Genomic DNA, 26,243 nt, shown 5'->3' with positions numbered 1-26,243 from the left:
AAGTTTGGGGGCTATATCCCCAAAAAAGCGCCCCCTGCAGCCACATAAATGGAAAAGGGGGGAGGTAAAAGGGGGAGAGCCCATATCTCGAGACCCCCTGACCCAATGTTTACAAAACTTGGGGGGGTATCTTAAGAAGCTTCATCTGAAGCTCCACTGAAAGTTTGGGGTCTGTACTCCCAAAAATGCGCCCCCTGCAGCCATGGAAAGAAAAAGGGGGGAGCCCATATCTCGGGACCCCCTGACCCAATGTTTACAAAACTTGGGGGGTATCTTAAGAAGTTTCATCTGAAGCTCCACTGAAAGTTTTGTGTCTGTACCCCAAAAAATACGCCCCCTGCAGCCACAGAAAGGAGCGAATGTGCACAAGCACCCCCACACACACACACGAGGATTTCGCTCTCTCTCTCTCTCTCTCCCTGGCCGGGCCGCACATCAGCTGATTCCTCCAGTACTCAATCCTGACTGATTGGCCAGAAGAAGACCCAGCTTGGCCACCGATTGGCCGGGGGAGGAGAATGCTGCTTACTGACGGTTATGCTGCTTACTGACGGCCCCGAATTTGCCGGATTTATTCGCGAACTCCCGAACTCGCTGAATTCGGCTCCCCGGTTGCCTGCCAGTTTTGAGTTCGGTTCCTCCCAAACTAAAAACCACCGAATCAGGGGAAATTCGGCTGATTTTCAGTTCGGGCCGAACTGAATCAACAGCCCTAATTTCCACTCATCCTTCACATTCCACTATCTCTTTCACAGCATATGAACTCGTGAAAAGCCTTTTTCCTCCTACTGCTTCAGAATTACTTGAAATCTGGCTTCAGTTCTGATCTCACTTTTGAACTGCCCTTATGCTTAGCAGCTGAACTAACAGCTGCCAGTGACCATTTTAACAACACATAAAACTGGAACTCTTCTCCATTTGCGTAAAAACTGGAACTGGAACATATTGGTTGGGAGGCTAACTGTAAATGTAATGCATTTTGCCAATTTCACTTCTGGTTAATTAATTAGATGTTTATTTTACTTTTATAGCATTTTGCCAATGACAAAAACAGCAGTCTATGTATCCATTAAAATAAATATAGACGCATCATCAATAGTCACTCTGGGATAAAATATGGTTTAAAATGCTTCCTGTTTGCTTTTATTTTCTCTGGTTGCACAGACAAATGACCCAGCAACAGTGGTAGATAATTATCACTATGCCAGATGTTTTTCTTTGTCCAATATTTCAAAGTTGATATCAAAGAATCTCCTGGCATATGTAAAGTCCCAGGGCCAGAGGCAGGGAAGCAGGGTCAAGAGCAGTCCAAAATCAAAGTCAGGTTATCTGCAGAGTTCAGTTCCAAGTAGTAAAAACATAGTCCAAGAGAATAGACAGGGTTCAGTCCAGGGTCATAAACACACAGAGTTCAGAAATCGGTAAAGTCGCAGTTAGCACGAAGTGGTAGCACAAGTTGTCCCCCCACCCCCGGCCTGGATTCAAGTGACTGCTTAAATAAGCCTAGGAGGAGCAAGCTATTGCTTGTTACTCTGACTCATCACTCCTTGCCGGAGGAGGGTCATTATCCTCACTGCTGTCAGCTGTCAGTGCTCTTAGTTGTGCTTGCAACCTAGCACTCCTCGCATGCTCGAGTAGGAATGATCTGCACTTTGGGCATCGCTGCTCCAGAGGCTATGGAGAGCTGCTGTCAGATGTAGGTGAGTCCCCTGCCCTGGATGGTTGTAGACACGGGGAACATTAATCTGTCCGTGCTTGTGAGAACCATAAGCTTTGGACCTCATAGCAGACTTTTTCTCACCCCAAAAATTGCAGAGCTGAGCTCAGCCCAAATGGTTGTTTATAATGGGTGCAAATGTGGCATTTATTATTTCTTCTTATTTTAGCACTTTTATTTCCTATTGAACTTTTTTCTAGAGATCAGGCTTTATATGATTATATGTGCATTCTCTGTAACTTCACTTGTGCATATATGGTTACTACAAAGAATTTTCCTGTCCTTCACAATCTCTCTCTCTTTCTCTCTCACTAGCTTTTCTATTACAACGTGTTTGTTCCTCACAATTTTTTCATTCTACATTTCAAACCCATCCATACTCTTTCAAACTAAACAGCAAAACAGAGAACTATGCAGGTGGTGACAACTTCCAGCATCGTTCAAATGATTCTTCTGTTTGTAGAAACCAAAGAATCAAATCAAATCAGAAGAGGCACAGATACACAAATGGTGAACTCATTGAAATGGAGACTGTATGTTTGCTCATTTGCACATTAAAGATGAATGAAGATGGTTCCATTTGTCTGCATTATCTTATAAATTTCCTTTCCTCTAGTGAACAAAAATCCCACCCAAAATTACCACCATACCTTACTACTTCAAGCTAGCTCTAAGGAACTCAAAATGGCATGCATGGCCTCCTTCCCCATTTTACTCTGACAATAACCCCGTGAGGTGGGTTTATTCTAGTCAGCTTGAAAATGTGCAGCTATTTTGTTCCATCCATCCTTTTGGAAAACCCCAACTGCTCGAGACAAAGAGTAAAAAAAGATGAGCAGCATGCAAAGCACAGGGGATAGCAAAATGTGAAATGTGGCTCCATCTCTAAAATAAAAAAGCCTTCTTCTCACATACAGGCCAAATATGGGAGTTAATTAGAATCATAGAATCAGAGTTGGAAGGGACCACAAGGGTCATCTAGTCCAACCCCCTGCACAATGCAGGAAATTCACAACTACCTCCACTCCACTCCCCCAGTGACCCCTACTCCAGGCCCAGAAGATGGCCAAGATGCCCTCCCTCTCATGATCTGCCTAAGGTCATAGAACCAGCATTGCTGACAGATGCTCAAAAACCTCCAGGGAAGGAGCGCTTACCACCTCCCAAGGAAGCCTGTTCCTCATGTTCATAACTTCCTTCTATAGTCAAGGTACAAACAATTATTACCTTTATCATTTGAGAAACCTACCCAGGCTTCTGGTCCATCCTGCTTTAGGAAAAAAAGTAGAATGAAAGCTCTTTTGAAGATTCCAGGTGTAAGGATTCCTGCAACTAACCAACAGGTGAAAAAACAAGTGCTTTTTTAAGGAGGTGTACTTTTAGGTGGAGACACAGCAAGGGAGAGGGATGCTTAACTGTTTCCCTGCAGACCATTTATCCCTGTGAACACACTTCTGAAACTCTACAGGGAAGAGAAGCAGCTGGCTTTAAAGGTGTGCATGGTATACTTTTGGATTTCAGCAAAAAGAAGGTCACATGTCCATGCAGGCTAGGGGTGCAGTGATACAGTCTTCTCTGTGTCCTACTTGGGGGGTGGGGATTGTGCTCAAGACACGTTGGCAAGGGAGGAAAGGTGAATGTGTTTCTAGGTGGAAAAACCACCCTTAAGTGAAGGCTTGAAATGGTGGTTACTTGTTTTTCATTCAAGTGCTCTGCTGGCAGCCATGCTTTTCATACTGCGGCTCCTGTCTTTATGTGCTGTAAATCCATGTTCCCTTCCTCCAGCTTCTGACATTTATAGGAATTGTTTGTCCCCTTTGAAGCTTATTGTCCTATGGATAGGGTTGCCAGCTTCCAATTGGTGGCTGGAGATCTCCTGGGATTACAACTGATCTCCATGATACTGAGATCAATTCACCTGGAGGAAATAGCCACTTTGGAAGGTGGAGTCTATGGCATTATACCCTGCTGAGGTCCCTCCCCAAACCCCACCCTCCTTAGGCTCCACCCTCAAAATCTCCACCTGGAGCTGGCAACCCTATCAGATGGAGCACACGTTGTTAGCAAGGTATGAGAAGGGTGCCCACCAATGGCTCAGGGTCATCTCTTCTCATGAGGAGGCCACCCTGCTAGCAGATACCATCTACTTACCCACAGCAGCAACACTACCTAGGCTATGTGTTTGTCTCCCTTGCTCAATCTGGGAGTCTGTGTTGGGGTTTTCTCCAATTGCTTATTATCTGTCTCTGAATAAACTCTCACTTGAACAAGAGCCCATTCTCTGTGAGTTGTAGGTGGAGAGAAGAGAGGCTGCTTACAAGAAAAGATCTCTTGTTGCCTCTCATAGGGAAGGTCTGATCAACCTTCCCCTAACAGGCTGTGTTTATTTAGCTGATTTATAGAAAGGACATTTTCTCAGGGGACTCCAACCCGCTTGTTAAATGCAGTGTTAACAGGTGGGTCTCCCTGCTGCAGGTCTATCCTGAGGGGAGGCAAAATCCCACATCAAACATATATGTGAGCAACTAAAATGCAATCCTCAGCAAAGCGTCACCATTCTAAGCCTGTTGCCTTCAATGGGCATACAAGGGTGTAACTCTGCTGAGGACTGCACTGTGGCAGATGCTGTGCAAAGTCTTGGTTGTGATTCCTTGGACTTGGGAGCTGCTGGTTGTTCTCCATTTTCAACAAGAGGCTGGTTTGGTTTAAAAGGAAGTTTTGCTGTTGGTTTGGTGGGAGGAGATGTCCAGAAATAAAATAGCTGAAGTGTTAGGTGATCATCTATTCTGCAGTAAGAAGAACACAAATGAAGCTATAAGATGTGTGGCACACATTACCCCTGCCACAAAGCTCTGAGACCGGCCTGGCTGAGAAAGAGGGCTGGGGTACAACGCGACTAAAATAAATAAAAAATAAATAAGCACAAGTGGCATCCCAATGATAAGTTCTACCCACACACTAACACACATTGTGATGTTTCTAAATTTATACCATGAGAAGTGTAATGAGTACCCACCACTGCAAGTCTCTGGAAGCTAAGAATGAGGGGAGGGAGGAATCTCATCATATGATGGTTCTCCAGCCTGCAGTAAGCAACAGATATACATGTTTCCCTGGGTCGCTTCTGATATATAAAAGACACACTGCTCCTGTGTGTGTGGGGTGTGTGTGGGGGCATAGAGATCCTATTCCTTTAGGCACTTGGAGAAGAGGATGGCAAGTGTAGAGAGCTGGTAGTATGTCCATTGTTGCAGGAGCCTGGCACATTTCAGAGCCTCTGCAAGGGGCATATTTCACAAAGCATGCTTTACATATTTTGCAGGTCCCAGATTCAGTTCCTGGTATCTCTAGTTAAAAGGGCCAGTAGGGCTGGTAGAGACCTCTGAACTCGATACCATAAAAAGATGTCAGTCAGAGTAAGCTATATTGAGATAGATGGAACAGTGATCTGCCTCGCAGTAAGACAACTTTATGTGTCCAGCAGGAGGTAGAACTAGGGGTACAAAATTCAGAAGGGGGGCTGGGTAAGGGAGAGGTACAACGCATTCCTGAGGTGCGCTGGTGGCCTGACCCAAAGGCCTTTGGAGGCCGGCAAAAGCCCATGCCGGTGCAAGGACCCACAGCACCAGTGTCCAAGACGCGCACGCCAGCATTTGTAGCCCCAGCGCCGGTGTGCAAGGCCGGATGCCGGTCTCCAGCTGGCCAGGCCAAAACCTCCTTAGGAGTCAGCACTGCTGCGTTGCCTCCTAAACCCGGGGCTGGCATTTCCGATCAGGATTGCGCTGGTACAGCCCAAATTTGATTTGAAGTGGAACAGAGAAAATCTTTGTCTAGGGTCCCAGTATGGCTTTTAGCAATGCTGATCGCACAAATGATCTACTTGTATGAAACGTAACCCTGGAGAAAAGCAGTTCTTCTCATACTACATTGCAGTACATAAACAGACAAGTTGTAAAAGTGTTATGGCAATTATAAGCTGGACCTGAGGAAAGGGATCATTTAGGCAAAACACTTATAGCCATTTTTTAAAAATAATCTCATTATTAATCTTTTACACGCAATAAATGAATATAACAGCAATGGTTTTTAACAGACATAACATGAATAATTTATTTCCCCCTTCATCTCTACAAAAGTGAACAAATTATGTACTTCATACTTTTTTTCTTATTGTCTTCTCAAACAGAAGAGGACATTAGTGGAGTTAAATCTCATGCAGATTATAGTCACCATTTGCTGGCCAAATTATTACCGGTTCCCCAGCCAGTTCGCTCAGCAGGGCTTTCTTCTGACTGGTGGTTAAAATGACATTATCTAAAAATTTCTTGAAGTACCACTATTACTTTGTTCCCACACTGATAATTCAATTTAGGGAGAAAGGAAGAAAGAAATAGCATAGGAGAGTTCTTTGATTATGAGTGTCTTATATTGCAATGAGGTGTTTAACAGAGGCTTGAAGCTGCAACAGAGTCTTTTCAAAGAACCCCGTTCATTCACAGAGATAATAAAGATACCAAAATCACCTTGTGCCACTTCAGTTTTTATATTCACTTTACTGTACGCAGCTTTATGGTTGATTGTAGGAGCATTACAACCTCATATGTAAAACTAGGGCAGGCAGTCCTGAAGTTGGTGCTGATGTTGTCCAGCATCAAGCATTGCCCATCTCTGGCACCCATGGACCAGGACTGTATCAATGGTCTTTTATGCATGGGTTGGATCTCCCTGCTTGGACCGGGGTTCATTGCACATTAAAGTAACCCGGGTTGGGGAAAACTATGGCTGTTTACTCATGACTGTTTATCCTGGTGTGCAGATTATTTTGTGCCTAGGAAATAGCACACTTTTCCCCAAAACCTGCATGCATGAGGGAAAAGGTGTGCATGGCCGGAACCACCACAGCACTGCTCTCCTCCACCAGGGCAGAGCAGAGAGGAAGCCGGCAGGGTGTGTGTGTGTGTGTTTAGGCTGCCGCAGCTGCTCCGCACGCCTCCACCGCACCATCCCTGGGTGAGGGGATGCCAGGGTGGTGGTGGTGGAGGTTGCCGCAGCCGGGTGGAGGTGAGAGGAAGCCAGAGTTGGGGGGGAGAGGGAGAGGGCCACGGGGTTGGGGGGTTGCCAGGCTTCTTCCGGCAAGGGAGCCAACCTGGATGCTAAACACTCCGGGAAGCTCTCATGGTTGCAGCGGTCTTTAAATTTAGATCGCTCAATTCAGCACTTTGCAGACCCAGGGAAGTTCCGGTATCGGGTGGGTCGATCACGCAGGTCGTGTGTGGAGCCTTTTCACAGATAGTAGACATTCTTTAGAGTTTAGTAAGCTACAATAATTAATCACACCTGTGCCGTATTTAACAACGTTAAAGAAAATGGCGGCACGAGGGCTCAAATATACAACCACACTGGAATTTCAACACAAATCATATAATGTTCTAAAAAGCATTGCCTCATGCATAAACAAAAAATTACAATCATGCACAGCTCTAACAACAAATAATGAGCGAACAAACAAAGGATTCTTAACGGGGCAGAAAGCTCCCGTCTATTTCAAAAGGGAACGGTAAATTCCCGTTTCAAATGTCCAAGGTCTCAAGTCCCGAAAGTCCGTAGTGAAACAATAACAAATTCCCACAAGTAAAGGAAAACAAAGGAGAATGTGTGGCTAGTCGTTGGTGCACGTTTCAAAAGCTTTCTTCAGCTCCAAAAGAAGTATATGGCAACTACAGCTTCAATCTGAATCTAAGACAATGTGCTATTAAATATTAAGACGCTCTTAGCTGACAGTCTATTGGACAACTGGCTTATCACCAAATGGATTAAAAGCTGTAGTTGCCATATACTTCTTTTGGAGCTGAAGAAAGCTTTTGAAACGTGCACCAATGACTAGCCACACGTTCTCCTTTGTTTTCCTTTACTTGTGGGAATTTGTTATTGTTTCACTACGGACTTTCGGGACTTGAGACCTTGGACATTTGAAACGGGAATTTACCGTTCCATTTTGAAACAGACGGGAGCTTTCTGCCCCGTTAAGAATCCTTTGTTTGTTCGCTCATTATTTGTTGTTAGAGCTGTGCATGATTGTAATTTTTTTTGTTTATGCATGAGGCAATGCTTTATAGAACATTATATGATTTGTGTTGAAATTCCAGTGTGGTTGTATATTTGAGCCCTCGTGCCGCCATTTTCTTTAACATTCTTTAGAGTTTGGCATATAAAATACATTTTGCAGCCTTAAATCCATTACAGTACCACAAAAACTCTGGATGGAAACAGAAATTTCTCCCTTCTGAGTGCACACATATTTTTCACCATTTACCATAATGAGTGTTTCATTGCAAGACTCCATAAAATCAAATGCCTCCTCAATACCGCATGTATGGCAGTCCACTCCCGAATCTAGCAATAACCCTTGTACACACATTGAATCATTTTTGTCTGAGAATACATTTTTAGACACATTTCTTATCATCAGCGCTGTGAGCTAATGTGGCCTTTTAGGTTTGCCTTGGCTTTGGCCCCCTCTTGTGGCTGACTGGCGCTGATGCCTGTCCTCTCTTTGTGTGGAATTGGCGGGCTTTTCAGCTTCCCTTGGCCAAGAAGGGGGGGAGTTCCCCCTTTTGAATCTCTTTGTCTGCATTCAAAAGATTTGTGGCCACTTTTCCCACAAGTAAAGCATTTAATTCTTCCTTTCTCATTCACATGCAATACAGATATCCCCTGAGACAGCTCATACTCTCGGCTCCTGTCCGTTTCAAACTGTTTCAAGGCGGTTATCAGCTTAGTAAGAGTTAAATCCTCTCTGCCTAGGAGATTCCACTTTTCGGCATTATATTTTGGATGCAGGCTTCCCAGAAAGATTGTGAGGAAGTCCTCATCACTTATTTGCCCTCCTGCAAACTTTAACTCTGATTCCAAATCTTGCATATTCTTTAGGTGTTGCAAGAGAGTTATATGGCCAGACATTCTACTTAAAAATAGGTTTGCCTTGAGAATCATTTTCTGGTTGTTAGATAAGACTCCAAACTTTTCATTAAGCGCAGACATCATTTTCTTCGCTGTATCGTTATTTAAAATGATGCTGCTCTCAACTGGATTTACTGCATTAGCCATAAGGCACATAGCTTGCGCGTCAGCCTTCTTACACTTTTTGTAGTCCTCCCCATTTGTATTTGTAGGTGGGTCCTCATCCAGAACATGGCTCACCCCAATTGCAGTTAATGCAAGTTCTACTGTCCGTTTCCATACCGGAAAGGAGGTTTGGCTGATATGCGGGATTGCTATGGATTGGGCCACTTTTGAATTCATACTTCCCTGGTCATTGCTCATTTTCTGTGGCGCGGGGCTCTCCTCTTCTCATGATACAAGCGTGGGGTGATTTTCTCTGTCGTCCTTTGCAGACAGGCTGCTGGCTCCAGCACAGAAGATTCCTTCAGGCACTTGTAAATCCTTCTCCAGTGAAAAACCCAAACAAAAAAAATGTGCCGTGTGACTTTATTTCAGTAGCCAATGATCCAACCGTACGAGGCTACCACTTGTTAGATTCAGAGGGTTTAGGATCGTTAATCATGGTCTATCGAAAATAAAGTCACACACACGCGCAAAAGAAAGAAAGTTGTTTGTCTTAGTAAAAATAATCTTTACTCTAAACTCAAGGTAGGGGTTTCACTTGGAGTAAAACAAATAAACCTTCTACATTCTAAGTTTCCTAACCTTGCCAGAAGCCTCTGGCAGTTGCTAATCTTACTCTCGAGTAGGCATTCTTAAACGGCAAGAAAGCCTCTCATCCTAGCAGGCTGGTATCCAAAAGGTAACTACTGTGCTGCTTTCACTTCCAAACAAAGGATATAGAAAGCAGTTAAACATGCAAATTGTTGTGTATGTGATAACCAGGCTAGGGCTGTTGAATTAAAAAAAATTCGGTATAGTTCAGATTCGGCCAAATTCAGCCCGTTTAGATTCGGGATATGCCGAATTCCGAACTCCCCCACTTCGGATCCGTTCAATTCGGCGGGAATTCAAAGTTCGGGGAAAAATTCGGCCGAATAAAGCCATTAAAAACACAATCGCGCGTTTCCACGGCTCTGGGGGGCATTTTTGGGGTTAGAGGTCCCAAACATTCGGCAGAGCTTCAAAGGACGTTTATTGAAAGACTCCCCAAGTTTTGTAAAGATTGGGTCGGGGGGGGGCTGAGATATGGGCCCTGAAAGGGGTTCCCCCACCTTTAATGTGCATCTTTCAGCAGAGCTTGCCGCCCACGCACAAAGCTCCCAGCCCCGACAACAGCCGAGAAATTTGCAAAACAACTGCAAAACAACACAACCTTGTTAAACAACACCTTTGCAACACACAATTGAAACCTCCCCCCTCAAACCAGGGAGCGAGAGACTCGAGGGGGAACACACACCCCAGGCAGAACCGACGAAAGCCCCCTTTGGCTTCCCCCCCACCCACAGAAACTGCTCCCTCCCCACACACACACAGACTCTGCTTTCCCCCACACACACACACACACATACACAGGAGAAAAATTATAGATTAAAGCCCCCAAAGGGGTCTTACTGTGGCTGTCTTCTGTTCCATCAAGAGGGGCTGAAGAGGACTTGTAATCCAAGATGATTCCAATTAGGCACGGGAGGTTTTGCTCTGGAGAAGATGCACAGGATCGGCTGATCCATTCATCCCAATAGGGAAAAGGGGAAAGGGGAAAGCCCATATCTCGGGACGCCCTGACCCAATGTTCACAAAACTTGGGGGGAATCTTAAGAACACTGGTCTGAAACTCCGCTCAAAGTTTGGGATCTGCACCCCCAAAAATGCGCCCCCTGCAGCCATGGAAAGAGAAAAGGGGGGAGGTGATATTTCTGCCCCCACTGAACCCATCTTTACAAAACTTGGGTAGTATCTTAAGAATAATTGTCTGAAGCTATGCTAAACATTTGGGGGCTATATCCCCAAAAAAGAGCCCCCTGCAGCCACATAAATGGAAAAGGGAGGGAGGGAAAAGGGGGAGAGCCCATATCTCGAGACCCCCTGACCCAATGTTTACAAAACTTGGGGGTATCTTAAGAAGCTTCATCTGAAGCTCCAGTGAAAGTTTGGGGTCTGTACCCCCAAAAATGCGCCCCCCTGCAGCCATGGAAAGAAAAAGGGGGGAGCCCATATCTCGGGACCCCCTGACCCAATGTTTACAAAACTTGGGGGGTATCTTAAGAAGCTTCATCTGAAATTCCAGTGAAAGTTTTGTGTCTGTACCCCCAAAAATACGCCTCCTGCAGCCACAGAAAGGAGCAAATGTGCACAAGCACCCCACACACACACACGAGGATTTCGCTCTCTCTCTCTCTCTCTCTTCCTGGCCGGGCCGCACATCAGCTGATTCCTCCAGTACTCAATCCTGACTGATTTGCCAGAAGAAGACCCAGCTTGGCCACCGATTGGCCGGGGGAGGAGAATGCTGCTTACTGACGGTTATGCTGCTTACTGAAGGCCGAATTTGCCAAATTTATTCGCGAACTCCCGAACTCGCTGAATTCGGTCCCCCCGGTTGCCCGCCAGTTTTGAGTTCGGTTCCTCCCGAACTAAAAACCACCGAATCAGGGGAAATTCGGCTGATTTTCAGTTCGGGCCGAACCGAATTGACAGCCCTAAACCAGGCATGATTGCAATGGTCACCATACTGACCATTTGGTTAATTACAATATTAACCCTTAACTGTCTGACATGCAGCAAAGCTCGCCATTCAATACCCAACACTTTTGCATGCCTCACAGAGCCCCATGGAATGTGGATGATGCACAAAAAAACTACCTGTCAGGATCAGGCCGATGTTTCGACATTACCAGCCTAATGTCAGGATCAGGCGTCTGTCCCTAGCATTCCATAAGCAAACTCATCCAGGCAGGTAGTCCTGAAGCAGTAATACTTTATTAAGAGCAAAAAGACAGATTAAAGAACTGACTGCTTACTTGCAGGTAAGGCTGGTAATGGCGAAACATTGGCAGGTTACACATTTAAAAGCATTACAGGCTACGATGGTATACACGGCTAAGCATCCCTGAGATAAGCTATTCCCAGGACAGTCAGACTAAACATCAACGCAGCTGTGGGAGAAAGGAAGAGCGAAACTGTACACAGAGTTTACAGGCATGGGAACCAAGGACTTGGTGTGTAGCCAGGAGCTGGCCTGCTCATGTCAAGAGCCTACTACCAGCACAGGCCTGACACTACCGGTCACCCACACCCAAATAAGGCAGATGGTTGCAAGTTCATCCCCTTGAGGCCACAACCATCCCACATGGGACAGTCTCTATGCAGACTAATTTAAAATAGATGTGGCTGGATGGTATGGGTAGAGACCCAGCCAGTTTCAGTTCCAGTGCAAAATGAGTAGGGTTGCCAGCTCTGGGTTGGGAAATACCTGGAGATGTTTTGGGCAGAGCCCGAGAAGGGTGGGGGTTTAGGGGGGAGGGACTTCAATGCCATAGAGTCCAATTGCCAAAGCAGCCATTTACCCCAGGTGAACTGATCTCTATCTGCTGGAGATAGCAGGAGATCTCCAGCAGGTACCTGGAGGTTAGTCAACTATATGCAGTTACTATGGCTTATAAAATTAAAATGAAAAAACCAATAACACAAAGGTAAGTACAATTAGTATATAATAATTGTTTGTTACTTCACAAAGATCATTTAGTTTTGTTATTTCACAAAATCCATCCGGTTCATACACTTTCCATTTGCAGCTTACACTTGTAATAACATAAACAAAAGAGGACTGTGAACATACAAGACAGGAATCCAGTAAGTATCCTGTTTCAAGTCTATTTCTTCAGTTGGTAAGTATAATAGTCCCATAAATTATAATAAAGGTGATTGTTCTACTCATCTGAGTATTTTTCTGTTTTCTTTTGCAGGTTTCTTGCTTCATGCTGCACCTTATTGACACTTGTAGAGTTTCAATGCTTTCTGTTCCAATGATTCTTTTATTCTAACCATTAAAAAATATTGTATTATCAAAAGGTGTTATTGGTTATATTAAAGATTACGACGACTCTCATATACATACACAGTTAATAAAGATTAACATTACTCACCGACCACTTTTCACGTCTTACCATACTAGCATATGCTTTACCATCAAGGTTTCAAAAACATACTGCTGGATATTTTTCACAAAATTATCTCAAGCTATATGGGGAATGCAAACCATAGTGAACAATGTGGGGGCGGTACTACAGAAACACTGAGTAGTCACTGGTGGCATTCAGACCATTGAGGGTTACCATGTTCACCATAGTAATGAAGTGGGCCTCTTGCTGACTGAGAACTTTATCCACATTATCCTTGGAAAACCGCTTCTTTTGATACTGCCATAAGGCAAAGAATCTTAAATCAGTATCTTTATGTTTGAACTGAAAAAAATGAGAAACGACCGGAGCGTCCAGTACACAATTGCGGATGCGCGACCTATGTTTGCCGATACTTAGCTTCAGCGATCAATTGGTCTTGCCTATGTAAATTAATTAAATAGCTCATTTCATCCCTTCAACCTCCTCAGGATGGCTTACATTGTTCCCTCTTCCCTATTTCAGTGAACTGGCCTCCTCATTCACCATAATGTCTGAACCACAGCTAAAATTGAATTAAGCACAAATTCAGCATTTGGCAGAACATAGTAGTAGTAATTAATAATCAGTAGCCATAGATGGAGATGTACATAAATGTTTACTTCAACAGAAACATGTATCAAATTCAGCAGGGTCCGGGTGAGCATCATGCACATCTGCTGTCACATCTGCTGACAAGATGCAGATGTCTCTAATTAGATCAGGGCACTTCACTAGATACCCTAAGGGAAAGCACATAAGATATTTTCCTCTGCCTTTCTTGAAGTTTCATACCATTTACATCATGGAATGCATCTTCCATTCTGGCAGCTTTAAGCAAAGTTAATCAGACTTCATTAGATTACTAGATAGAGTATTGGATCAGTACTGGGCTATGATTTAAAAATTAAAGATAATTTGCTGCTGTTATTAATAAAGACATGTGCAGTAAGGCCACAAAACTCTTCACAACCACTTCATGTGGTTGGACAGTAACAGAGTTGCTCTTGAAAGGCTGGGTTAAGCTTTGAAAATGGCCTGGACTAAGATGTCATATATTCTAGGTGTTCTAATTAAGCAGCACTAGACAGGTTCTAAATCAGTGACAAATGCAATTAATAGCAATAAATATTCATGCCTATGCCTCTGTGGCAAGTTACATAATCAGGCCACTCATTAAAAATAATGCAGTATAAAAGAGCACTGAGAATTAAGGCCATAAAGTTCTGTTCTGGAAAGAGATACATCAGCATGAAGTTATTAAAACACGTCTGTTCCTTACTACATTGCCTGCGGAAGATTTTATGCAGTGACTGACTGTATAATCAAAGTTTTCATTTTATGTTATTAACTAATGCTGGAACTGATTTTCCTTGATAATTAAAAACTGACTGCAAAAAATAAAGCAGCTGTCATACTAATATATCTGTACAACAGAGCCATTTTGTATCATGTCCAAACACTGGGCTGTGTGAGAGATGGATGCACCTCAGGTCCTAAGATGCTTGGGAAAAAGCAAGTATATAAATAAAATTCCACCCAAGGTAATAATCCGCATAATACCTTTTATTAGGACCAATCAAATTGCACATAACATTTCGAGTTACCATGACGCTTACTCAGACTGGATGTTACCATCAAAATATTAAGTATAAAAAGCATTTTGGGAAGGGAGAATGCAATGTAAGTGATTGTTGCTCAGTTTGCACTTGCAACAGAGATTCCACATGGCACAGGGTAATTTGTTCATTTATCCTTTTTAGCAGAGGTTTCTGTTCTACATCAGCTGCAGACTGCATCCCTGCCCCACTGTGGTCAGGCTGCTGTTATGATTCTCCACCCACATTTTAATTTTGTGTGTGCATGCATAGCACTGCTCAAGAATCTTGCAATACTTCACATAAAATATGTGTTTTACAAAACACATATTTGCATAGCACTGCCCCAGAATAACACAGTCCTTGAATCCTTTGGTGATGCTAATTACTTTTGATGGTGTTAGGAAGGGGGTGAAGAAGGGGGCAAAGGGAGCATTGCTTTCATTCAAACAAAAGACATAGCTGCCCTTCTGGACACATTCCAACAACAGCATGCCAGGAAAGATCTTTTCCCTCAGGTTTTTCAAATGAGTTTTTAGCGTGCGCACACACACACACACACAAACAAAGTGTTGTTCATGATTTGAAAGACATGATGATGTTGTGGAAACAAAAAAAATGCTCATGACTAGGGTTGCCATAATGGAGGAAAACCTCTCTGTGGAATCAGCCCAAGCTGTTGGATGTGAAAGTGTCACACTTGGACCATTATCTCCTTCAGATGGTATGATAAATATATTTGGTATTGGTTGATAGTTGCACTGGGCTCACTTGGTTATATCCCACCAGGTCACAAACGGTTGAAGCAACAATCAAGGCTCTCACTGCCTTCGTTTCTACATCGGTTCCGAAGATTCTGCACTCTGATAGGGGTCCTGCTTTTATATCTGGCCAGTTTAAGAGCTGGGCCACAGCTTTGGGCATTACTTTGGAATACAGTAGCGTTTATCACCCCCAAAGTAGTGGGAAAGTGGAGCAAAAAAATGCGGAGGTAAAATGTGTCTTGACAAAGCTCCTGCTTGGTAGACCGAAGCGATGGGCTAAGTTAATTCATGTTGTAATGTTTGGTTTGAATTCATATAAAAGTTCATCAAGTGTGAAATCGCCTTATGAATTGTTGTATGGTGTACCACCCTTATCTCCTTTCACCTCTATCGATACTACGATATCTAGAGATGAACAGTTGGCTTTAATTCAAGAATTACGCTTATCATTAGCTCATGATGCTTCTGTTCCAGATGCTTCGTCTCTTTATCCAGGACTACTAATCCAGGAAAAAATAAATAGGCCGTCGCAGCTACGACCTTGTTAGAGAAAGCCTACTCCGATACATACAGTTTTGAATCCCAGAACTATTACAATTTTAGACGACAAAGGCCTGGAAAGAAAATTGTCTGTAGATAATATCAAGATAACTAGTCATCAGAATGGTCTCCACAGAGGACATACAGATGGATCTGATGAATCAGCACCTGATGGATCAGCAGCTGGAAGAACAGCAGCCAGATCAACCACAGGATTGGACTGAGGTTCCTAAACCACCACCAGATGACAACATTGTCATTACGAATGACAGCAGTGATAGTACTTCTACTGATGACGTGAGTACTTCTGCATCTGTTTCTGCTTTTTTACCGCAGATTCCTAACTGGACGCAGAGAGCCCGCCGACTTTGTTCCAGGATAGGATGGCTGTTTTTGGCTATTATTCGCATGCATAATCCTTATATTGATTTTTGGAGCAATCTTCTGGGTGCAATGGGATGATATAATGCACCAGATGCAACTCATGATTTTGAGGCAGATGCCTTAACACTTTGAGCCCAATATATTGAATATAATGCTTGCGGACTTTATCCTTATCCTAATTCGAGCGAGGAGAGGGTACATGGACTATCTCAAGTACGATGGATCTTGGATTGCTCGACTTCGGAACGGATTGCTCAACAAATGATTACCTACAAAGTGAATAGCTTCACGATGCTATCTTTGAATTATTATGTGCCATATGATGAGACACTGAGACTTTGGTTACATAGAAACGTTTAAGCATTGCTACCTGGTTTATGGAGAATGTTCGTGGAAGACCCACAGAAGAGTTCATTACGAATCAGTACCCCCTACCAGATGCCAGGCAGATCGATATTATGAAAACTTTCCTGATGATAACAATGAGAAAGAAACTACAAGCAACTACCCAGATGACTTTAAATGACACCTATCCAGATGAAAAAGAAGGCACTTACACTAAATGGGTATCATTACTTACTGATAAAGCGTAAAAAGAATTGTCTTTAAGACAATACATATTTACAATTGGAGAGTGGTAAGTGTTGAACATCTGGTAAATATTTTTTGTTTCATGAAGCAATAAATGATATATTGTTTGAAGCTCTAAAAAGAGAAGAGATTGTTGATCAGGAAAACTATGAACGTAATGAATGAAAGTGTTTTATATTAAATGAAATATATGACATAGAGATCAACCTAGCATGGTTTTGGTATACTTATTCTTAGATACACTAATGAATTTATTAGTTTTAAGAGGTTTTTTCAGGTTCATGTATTCCTGAACATAGAGAACAAAGAGGAAATAATGAATTCTTCAAATGAACATCGAAGACGATAATATAGTCAACTCAACCATTGAGATGTGAATTCTAATGAAATGATGACATCTAAAGTGCTTGTGCCAAAGCAACAAAGATATTTACAACAATAAAGAAGAATCATTGTACTAACATCAACATGATGCCTTGAACTTTTCAAAAAGAAGAAGAACATTTGCTTGTGGACTATTTGCTAATGAACAAATTGACATTTGCTGAATGAAAAACTCAAGAAAATTGAAAGACTCTACAGCTTAATAAATGTAACAAAATTATGTTTTTGAATTTCTGTAACATGTTAAAAATTTTGCGGGAATGAATGCTGCAAATGTACAAGGAGAGGGTGTCATGGTCTCTGATATAATTATGGTATTTTGTGTACATGTGCAGAATTAATTCCATGTAGAGCTTGAACACAACATACAAACTGAACCACAAACTGCAGAGGTTTGTGTAATGAAGAGTCTGGCAACAGCTTGCAAAATGCAAATGTCCTTAGAACAGGCTGACTGAATTCTCTCAAGGTCTGAATTCTTTCTAGAGGTAACTAACTTACCCTGGTCTTGTCCTTGAAGGGAGAAGAACAGAGTCATCCTTCACTATCTGCCAGAAAGGTGTATCTGAAATTACCCTTCCTGATTCAGCTACCAGCTGAATGCTGCTCATATCTCAAGAGCAGAAAAGTCTTGCTATCCTCAAACCTTGAGAAGGTCTTCTCAATTTAATAAAAATTTATATAAAAAAAGAGAGAACGTCTTCTCAAAGACCTCAAGGCTATAAGTGCAGTAAGCTTCTTGCTTTCTATAACCTTGCTGAAGGCTATGTTTCCTACTGACCAGATGGTTACATGTTACAATGTGAGCAATAATTGTGTTTTATGATTTATATAGTTATATATTGTATTGTAGATTTCTAAATAGTCTCATTTAATGCGTATTGTACTGAAGATGAGAATGGTATGAAAATTGAGTATATGGAGTGATCATGGAGCTCAGAAATGATTGTTTATACTTTAAGCAACATAGACTGAAAGGAAAGAAAGCCCATATTTGGTCATAGGGAGAAGCTAATAACCTGAACAGCTGCAACTAAGACATTATTGCACTGCTCATGTTATCTGAGAGTGGGGAGGAAGATATCCCTCCTGATGGTAAAATCAACACTCTTAATGAGTCTGAAACAGTATAAATACAGCCACAGTAACCCCAGAGAATCAGAACCTTCCAAAGGCTCTCAAGAAAAGGCTGACTGGTATGTATGGCTTAAATACATTACTCTAGACTTTATGAATTAGATACTTTGAACTGAAACAGAATAATTTGACTGATATTTTAGAAGTTGGATTTTGAAACTGAATAGTATGTAAGACTTGCTTGCTTTTACTTCATACATTGTAAATACATACATTGTACTTTGACAAGAGTTTTTATAGAAGTGTTAAAGACTTGATAATCTGCCTTTACACACATTTTACAAAAGTATATCAATAAAAAGACTTGCTTTTTAAAAGCAGGTAAAGTTGTTGAGTCCTGCTTACTCGATGACTGGCTAAATAAGATAACTTCACTTCTCAGTAAGTGATACATTCTAAGAGCCTGTCATCTGAACAGCACGACCCGCTTCAAAAGTCTGTGCAATGTCTCTTTGCACCAAGAGCAACAGTACACCAGAGGGGCAGTAGATCTAGTAAGGTGGACAGGTCAGATTCCCGAGCATCCTTTCTCTTGTCTGTTCTGCCTCTGCTTCCTTTTCTTCCTGTCTTTGGGCTCATCCTCTGAGCTCCATGAGAGAAGCATGCACTCTCTCAATCTTTCTCTGTCCTAGCTTAGCAAGACAGCCAGGATGCCTCTCTCTTCTTTCCTATCTCAGTATGGATTTCTCTAATTATTCTAAAAGCAGTCTTCCCCCTCCTCCTACTTCTTATAGCACCACAAGCTTCTGCTAACACAACACTCTAATGATTTCCAATTTTTCAAGATACTGTTTATATGTTTTAAGGGAGGGAGGGAAATAAGAGAGAAAGGAAGATGAAATGCTCAAGAATAACAGTTTTGCACTGCATACCAACAAATACCACAAGAGTCACGCTCCATTACCTCGACAGTGGGAACCAGGCAAAGCTCCAATTTTCTAAGAATTACTGAAACTGTATCAATGCTAATGTTATCTCTTAGAATAAACATGGAATTGTATACATTTTCCTTGTTATACTTCAGCAAGAGCAAAAGCGTTGCATGACTATGATGAGAGAGTAGGACAAGATCAATCATCATCATCTCCATCGAGCAATAAATGCCCCATATTCTTTCAGACTACAGGGGAACTTTAGCTGTTTTGCATAAAAACAAACTACCCAACATGGCATGCATTTTGATAAATTGCTTCATCCATCTGTATGTGAAAAAGTGGGGTATAAATATTTTGAACACATAAATAATAAGTAAATATTAGAAACTTTAACAGAGCCTAAAATGCTTCCTTTAAGATGTGTGTGTGTAAAGTGCCTTCAAGTCCCAGCCAACCTATGGCGACCCCTTTTGGGTTTTCATGGCAAGAGACTAACAGAGGTGGTTTGCCAGTGCCTTCCTCTGCACAGCAACCCTGGTATTCCTTGGTAGTCTCCCATCCAAACACTAACCAGGGCTTACCCTGCTTAGCTTCTGAGATCTGACGAGATCAGGCTAGCCTGGGCCATCTAGGTCAGGGCTCGTTTAAGATACCTTTCCCTTTTTTAACATCTTGCAGGTATGAGTGGTCAAAAGCAATTCATGGAGAAAACAAGAACAGGTTATCTATGCCTTGTGAAATGGCTTAAGAGTTTTTTAAAAAATCTTCTGCTTACCAGTGAATAATTTTGGCAATTTTCAGGAATTGTAATGGAATCCAGCTGTGCTCCAGAATTAGCTAATTTATTTATGGTTTAAACAGAAGCATATTCTACACAGTAATAATTTATTTATGCAGCAGCATATATTTACTAGTGGTTATTTGGATAATATATGTAGAAAATAACTTATTTCAGGACTTTGGTAATTCCAGAAATTTTGAACATGAGATAATTAAGTATGAAATGAAATCTGGTAAGAAGAAAATGTATTGTAATGTGGCTTTAAAATATGAGAATAGAAATCATGTTACATAGGAAAACTTAAAAAGTAAATTTAAAAAATGAAGGAAAATATCATATAGTCAATATTATGAACAACATAAAAGTATAAGATTGTGCTGTGCTGGATCCATCTTCTCCTGTATCCTCGTTCACACAGTGGCCAACCAGATATCCTGGAAGGCCTACAAACAGGGAACAGAGGTCAAAGACTCTTCTGGTTTTTCCCCACCTTGCATTGATATTCAAAGCCCTGTCATTTCCAAGTACTCCCCTGGATCCCCTTTTTAAAAATTAGCATAATATTAGCTAACTTCCTGTCCTGTGGAAAGGAAAGGAAATTTAGCAATGTTGCATATTTTTGTAAGGAGATTAATAATTTTGCACAAGAATTTTAACATCCCTTTAGTGCATGTCATCCAAATTTATTAGCTGTTGATTTTCCATAAGTCCTAAAACATAGTCTCTTGTCTCCTCTTTTTGTTCTTCTGAAACACTTCCTAAAACAGCAGCTCCAGCACATGTAACTGCCTCAGAATTTCAAATGCATTCAGTTCCTCTGCAATATCTCCATCCCCTTTAGCAATCCTTTAATCCCTTTGATAGCTGAAGGCCCCATTGCCCCCATGGTGAGTAGGGTTGCTTGTTCTGGGTGATCCGCGCTCCGTGGCACGATGCCGTCCCTTCCGGGTTTACCCTGGAAGTGCCAACATTGCATGGGACGCTCTAGCAAGTTCTTCCAAAAACACTATGCCGCATCAGATTCATCAAGAAGTCCAACTAACAGTGGCTCAAGATATTTTGATCTGGCCTCCTTGTAATATGGACATCTCAGAAGAATGTGCTCTGTAGTTTCCACCTCCCGCATCAAGCATAAACATCATCTTTCTGAGTATGGGATCTTTTTGAATCTCCCTACCAGCATGGCAGAAGGAAGTGCAGCGCACCTCGCCAAGGTAAATGCTGTTCTGCTGTTGTTAAATTCTAGTTTAGTTAAATAGGCTGCTGGGGCTACCACACATTTAATGCTCGGCTGACATTTAAAATTTGGAGCCCTAGAGAGGTCTGCTTTCCGCGCTATGTCTTCCACCCTCTGTTGAATAATATCTTTCCCACGTTCATACCCACTTCTCAACAGTGCCTGCAGGGATAAATCCTAGGTATTGATTCTTTTACCAACAGTCCTCAACCAACTTGCTTGAAATTTATCCTGGAATATCAAAGGAAAGAGCCCTTAAATGTAAAGGTAAAGGTCCCTTGTGCAAGCACCGGGTCATTCCTGACCCATGGGGTAACATCACATCCCAATGTTTACTAGGCAGACTTTGTTTATGGGGTGATTTGCCAGTGGCTTCCCCAGTCATCTTCCCTTTACCCCCAGCAAGCTGGGTACTCATTTTACCGACCTCGGAAGGATGGAAGGCTGAATCAACCTTGAGCCGGTTACCTGAAACCAACTTCCGTTGGGATTGAACTCAGGTCATGAGCAAAGCTTTGGACTGCAGTACTGCAGCTTACCACTCTGTGCCACAGGACTCTTAAAGAGCCCTTAAAAGGTAAAGGTCCCCTGTTCAAGCACCCGGGCATTCCTGACCCATGGAGTGACATCACATCCCGACATTTCCTAGGCAGACTTTATTTACGGGATGGTTTGACAGTGCCTTCCCCAGTCATCTTCCTTTTACCCCCAGCAGGCTGGGTACTCATTTCATCGACCTCTGAAGGATGGAAGGCTGAGTCAACCTTGAGCTGGTTGGATGAGATGCAAACTCTGGCTTGCACCTTCAGCATTCCGGTTTCCAATCTGATCCAGGCATTTGGAATGCATTTGGGAACCTGGAGAGTTGCTCTTAGAAATTTGGATTGCACTCTCTCCAGTGGTGAGAAGCAAGAAGTTGGTGAGCCCAAGAAGGAACCATATTGAAGTTGAGCTAAAGATTTAGCTTTAAATGACTTCAGAGCAACAGATACTGAATGGCCACCTTGTGTTAAAGTGTCGTATTTGTCAAGCATGGTTTCGCTTGCACTGTGCCCTGTCCTTGTGTCTGTGCAGTTGGATTCATCGCTTAAATGACTGACACGATACATTTCATTGCTTGCTTGTTATGTCTACTCAGCAGCCTCTATGGCGTGATCACAAGATTGCTAAGTTTGTGAGCAGACTCCAAGGCTTCTAAGTAGTAATGCCTCAACTCATATATCTCATATGGATGTTTTTTCCCACTTTCAGCAATATGACTGGAACAAATAATCAGCTTCTTGATGGTAATAAGAAAGGAGGCCAGCCAAACTGGTGGGTGGTCGAACATAACTAGTGATATAAGCTTCAGTATGATCAGAAGCAAGACAAAGGTATAAATCAATAGCTAGAATTCATCAATAAACTTTTTTATAAGTATATTTTATTAACACTTTCAAATTTACAAACATTTAACATACACATGCACATACAGATACAAATTAGGCTTCTTCCAGGCAAATTTATCGACAATTCTGCATATGGAAGCTTAATTCTGCATGTGATAGCTTAATTCTGCATATGGTAGCTACCTCTTTTGACCAGCAGTTTTCCATTGACCAGCACACATACAATGTAAATAGTTCTGGGATGCTGGAAGTGGCAACAGGATAGGGTTGCCAATTCTGGGTTGAGTAATTTCTGGAGATTTGAGGGTAGAGACTGGGAAGGGTGGCATTTGGGAAGGGATAAGGACATCAGTGGGGGGTATAATGCCATATAGTCCACCATCCAAAGCAACCATTTCTTCCAGGGGAACTGATCTTTGTAGCCTGGAGATCAGCTGCAATTCCAGGATGATCCCCAGGCCCCACCTAAAGTCCCCAACCCAATAACATGACATTGTTCCACTATATTATTAATAAGATTAGATTCCAATTAGATTGCAGAGGAATATTGTCTTCTCAGTAAGTGTATTGCACTAGTGGCAATAAAGCCAACAAGGAATAAGCACATATGTGTCGTCCTGGGTAGACAGAGACACATTGTGCAAGAACACACACACAGAGAGAGAGAGAGAGAGAGAGATTGAGAGAGAGATTTAATTACAGCCTGAGCTTATGATCATTTGTCTGGAAGGAGGTTTCACTGAGTTTTAAAAGCTGGGATGGGAAAAGTGTTGCCAACCTCCAGGTGGTAGCTGGAGAACTCCTGCTATTACACCTGATTGCCAGGCAATAGAGATCACCTGGAGAAAATGGCTGTTTTGGAAATTGGACTCTATGGCATTATATCCTAATGAAGTCCCTTCCCTCCCTAAACCCCACCTTCCTCAGACTCCACTCCCAAATTCTCCAGATATTTCCCAACCTGGAGCAGGCAACCCTAGATGGGAAGCAATGGATAACTGGCATCTTTAAACAGTGATCAAGACAGAGGGAGATCATTTGTTGAAGGCAAGATAGTGGAGGGGCTGTGGCTCAGTGGTAGAGCATCTGCTTAGCATGCAGAAGGTCCCAGGTTCAATCCCCGGCATCTCCAGTTAAAGGGACCAGGCAGTAGGTGATGAGAAAGACCTCTCTGCCTGAGACCCTGGAGAGCCGCTGCCAGTCTGAGTAGACAATACTGACCTTGATGGACCGAGGGTCTGATTCAGTATAAGGCAGCTTCATGTGTTCATGTGAGAGGCACATTGCTGAGAAACTTTTGCAGGTAAATTGCTGCAAAAAAAGAGAGGTAGGCAACATGGGAGAGAAAAAGGTGGAAAGAAAGAGATGGAATTTGCCTGCCAAGCACATTAGCTACATGATGCTAGTGCATGAATGGATCTTCATATTCAAAAAGAGAGATTTTCAGATTAATCATTCTGGGCATCACAATCATTCTTAGTAAATTAATTAGTAAGGAAGCCTTATATGCACATAGTGTGAAATAAATCAAGGCTGACTTGTAGGAAGCTTCATCAGCTTTTACTTTATGAGCACTCATAAAAAAATGAGAACCCTCTCTTCAATCCCAGTCTGAAAAATGAGATGTCATAGATCACATTTATTCAGTACATTACAGTTTTATTACTAGTGCAATACATCCCTCAAGTTAATAGAAGGAGCAAGAACAATGCTGTCCTGTCAAATTGGAAATATGGAGAAATGGGCAGATTTTCCTTGACATGGGCTGATATGCAAGTGTGGCTATTTGTAAAGATGCAACGTAATTGCATAAAATGGTCTCAAGAGTCTCTTTTAAAAAGTCTAAGTACATGGAAGTCCAAACAAATAGATGGGAAAAAAGGTAGAGTAATGTGTTTCTGGATCTGCAGTTATAGTGGAAGAGATTAGACCAGAACCAATGGGTTGAAATTAAATCAAAAGAGTTTCCGTCTAGACATTAGGAAGAATTTTCTAACAGTTAGAGCGGTTCCTCAGTGGAACAGGCTTCCTCGGGAGGTGGTAAGCTCTCTTTCCCTGCAGGTTTTTAAGAAGCAGTTAGATGGCCATCTGTCAGCAATGCTGATTCTATGACCTTAGACAGATCATGAGGGCACCTTGGCCATCTTCTGGCCATGAAGTATGGGACACTGGGTGTGTGGGGGGGGGAGGTAATTCGGAATTTCCTGCATTGTGCAGGGGGTTGGACTAGATGACCCTTGTGGTACCTTCCAATTCTATGATTCTAGACATAACTTCAGTCATACCTGACGCAGGCCAAAGAATATCACAACTCCAAGAAACCCAGCAGTTGCACAAGTCAAACAGCTCAGCTCAAGACAAACTCATTGTGAGGGTCTGTATGCCTTGCCTTGGGTAGGCCTTTGCCTTGTATGTTCCCCCCCCCCCTCCCTGGGCTCGTAAAAGCAGTCCAGGCCTCTTGACTTTCCTTGGTTCAGGCGCAGCGTCTGACTGGCCCCAGGTCGGAATGTCTCTTCCCTCTTCCTACGTCCCTTCCTTGCTCTCACTGACTCCCTTCCACCACTGTGGCCTTGGTGGGTAGATAGTACTAACAAGCTCTGAGTTCTTTGATGTTTTGTACCATGCACAATTATCTCGTAGATTCCCATAACATACGTTTGACATCTGCTTCCCTGTAGGGGTTATAATTCTGTCTTTGTGAATCTGTATTCACTTGCAACTTTACCAGTGAAAGGCCTGTACTACCTGAAGCTTCCAATAAAGTTCCTTGTTTCTGCATGACAGTCTGAGCAAGTGGTTTTATGGAGTTTGCCCAGGAAGGTTGGGAACCCTCACATTCATCCCTAATTTTGCCCAGGTAGCGCTCCCTCTCACTTCGCTCCTGCGCACAAAAGGGAAAGGGGCAGGAGCCACCTTGCCCTCTGCTCAGTTGCAATGGACTCCGGACTGCCAGCAGGCTTTCGATACGCTCAAGCTGCTTTTCTCATCCGAACCCGTTCTTGCGCACCCTGATTGTGAAAAACCTTTCGTGGTCCAGGTCGATGCCTCTGACGTCGCCATGGGGGGCCCCTCTTGCAACGGGACGAGAACGGTCAGCTGAAACCTTGTGCCTATTTTTCAAAAAAATTCTCCAATCCGAAATCAACTGGGCCATTTGGGAGAAAGAAGCCGCTGCTGTTAAACATGCTCTCACCATTTGGAGGCATTTTCTGGAAGGGGCGGAGACCCCTTTTGAGGTTTGCAGCGATCACAAGAATCTAGAGGCTTTAAAGGGGGCTAGAAAGCTCACCGCGAAACAGATTCGTTGGGCACAGTTTTTTGCCAAATTCCGCTTTGTCCTGAAACATGTGCCAGGGAAGGACAATGCGTTAGCGGATGCTCTTTCCAGGCTCCCCCAATACCGCAATGACTTTGACCGGCCGGTGGATTCCTTGTTTACCCCTGAACAAAGAGGGGAAGTCTCGGGACTCGCAGTAACCACCCAGTCCCAGTCCCACCGCCAGGATGTTCCTCCCCTCAAGGGAATCCCGGAGGCTTTCCAACAGCGGCTCCGGGACGCTTCTTTGAGGGAGGCGGATCAGCAGGTTCTCCCCGCACATCTCGACCAACAGGGCTCCTTGTGGTTGCAGGGGGTAAGCTTTATGTCCCCGAGGTACTCCGAAAAGAGGTGCTGGGACTGGTTCACGGGGCCAAACTTGCGGGGCATTTTGGGTTTGTAAAAACTTTGCATTTATTGCGGCGTCAATTT

The 26,243-nt window shown here is 42.9% G+C and overlaps 1 non-coding gene across 1 annotated transcript; it reads left to right on the top strand.

The window, feature by feature from the left end:
• The first annotated feature begins 23,555 nt into the window (after positions 1–23,555).
• Positions 23,556–23,627, top strand: TRNAA-AGC (transfer RNA alanine (anticodon AGC)). The gene has a single exon. It is a non-coding gene; the product is annotated as a tRNA-Ala (tRNA).
• Positions 23,628–26,243: the final 2,616 nt, after the last annotated feature.

This window comes from Euleptes europaea, chromosome 7 (genome assembly GCF_029931775.1).
Source record: "Euleptes europaea isolate rEulEur1 chromosome 7, rEulEur1.hap1, whole genome shotgun sequence".
Taxonomy (NCBI): Eukaryota; Metazoa; Chordata; class Lepidosauria; order Squamata; family Sphaerodactylidae; genus Euleptes; species Euleptes europaea.
Note: the sequence above shows the minus strand (reverse complement) of the source record. Positions and strands in the feature narration are given on the sequence as shown.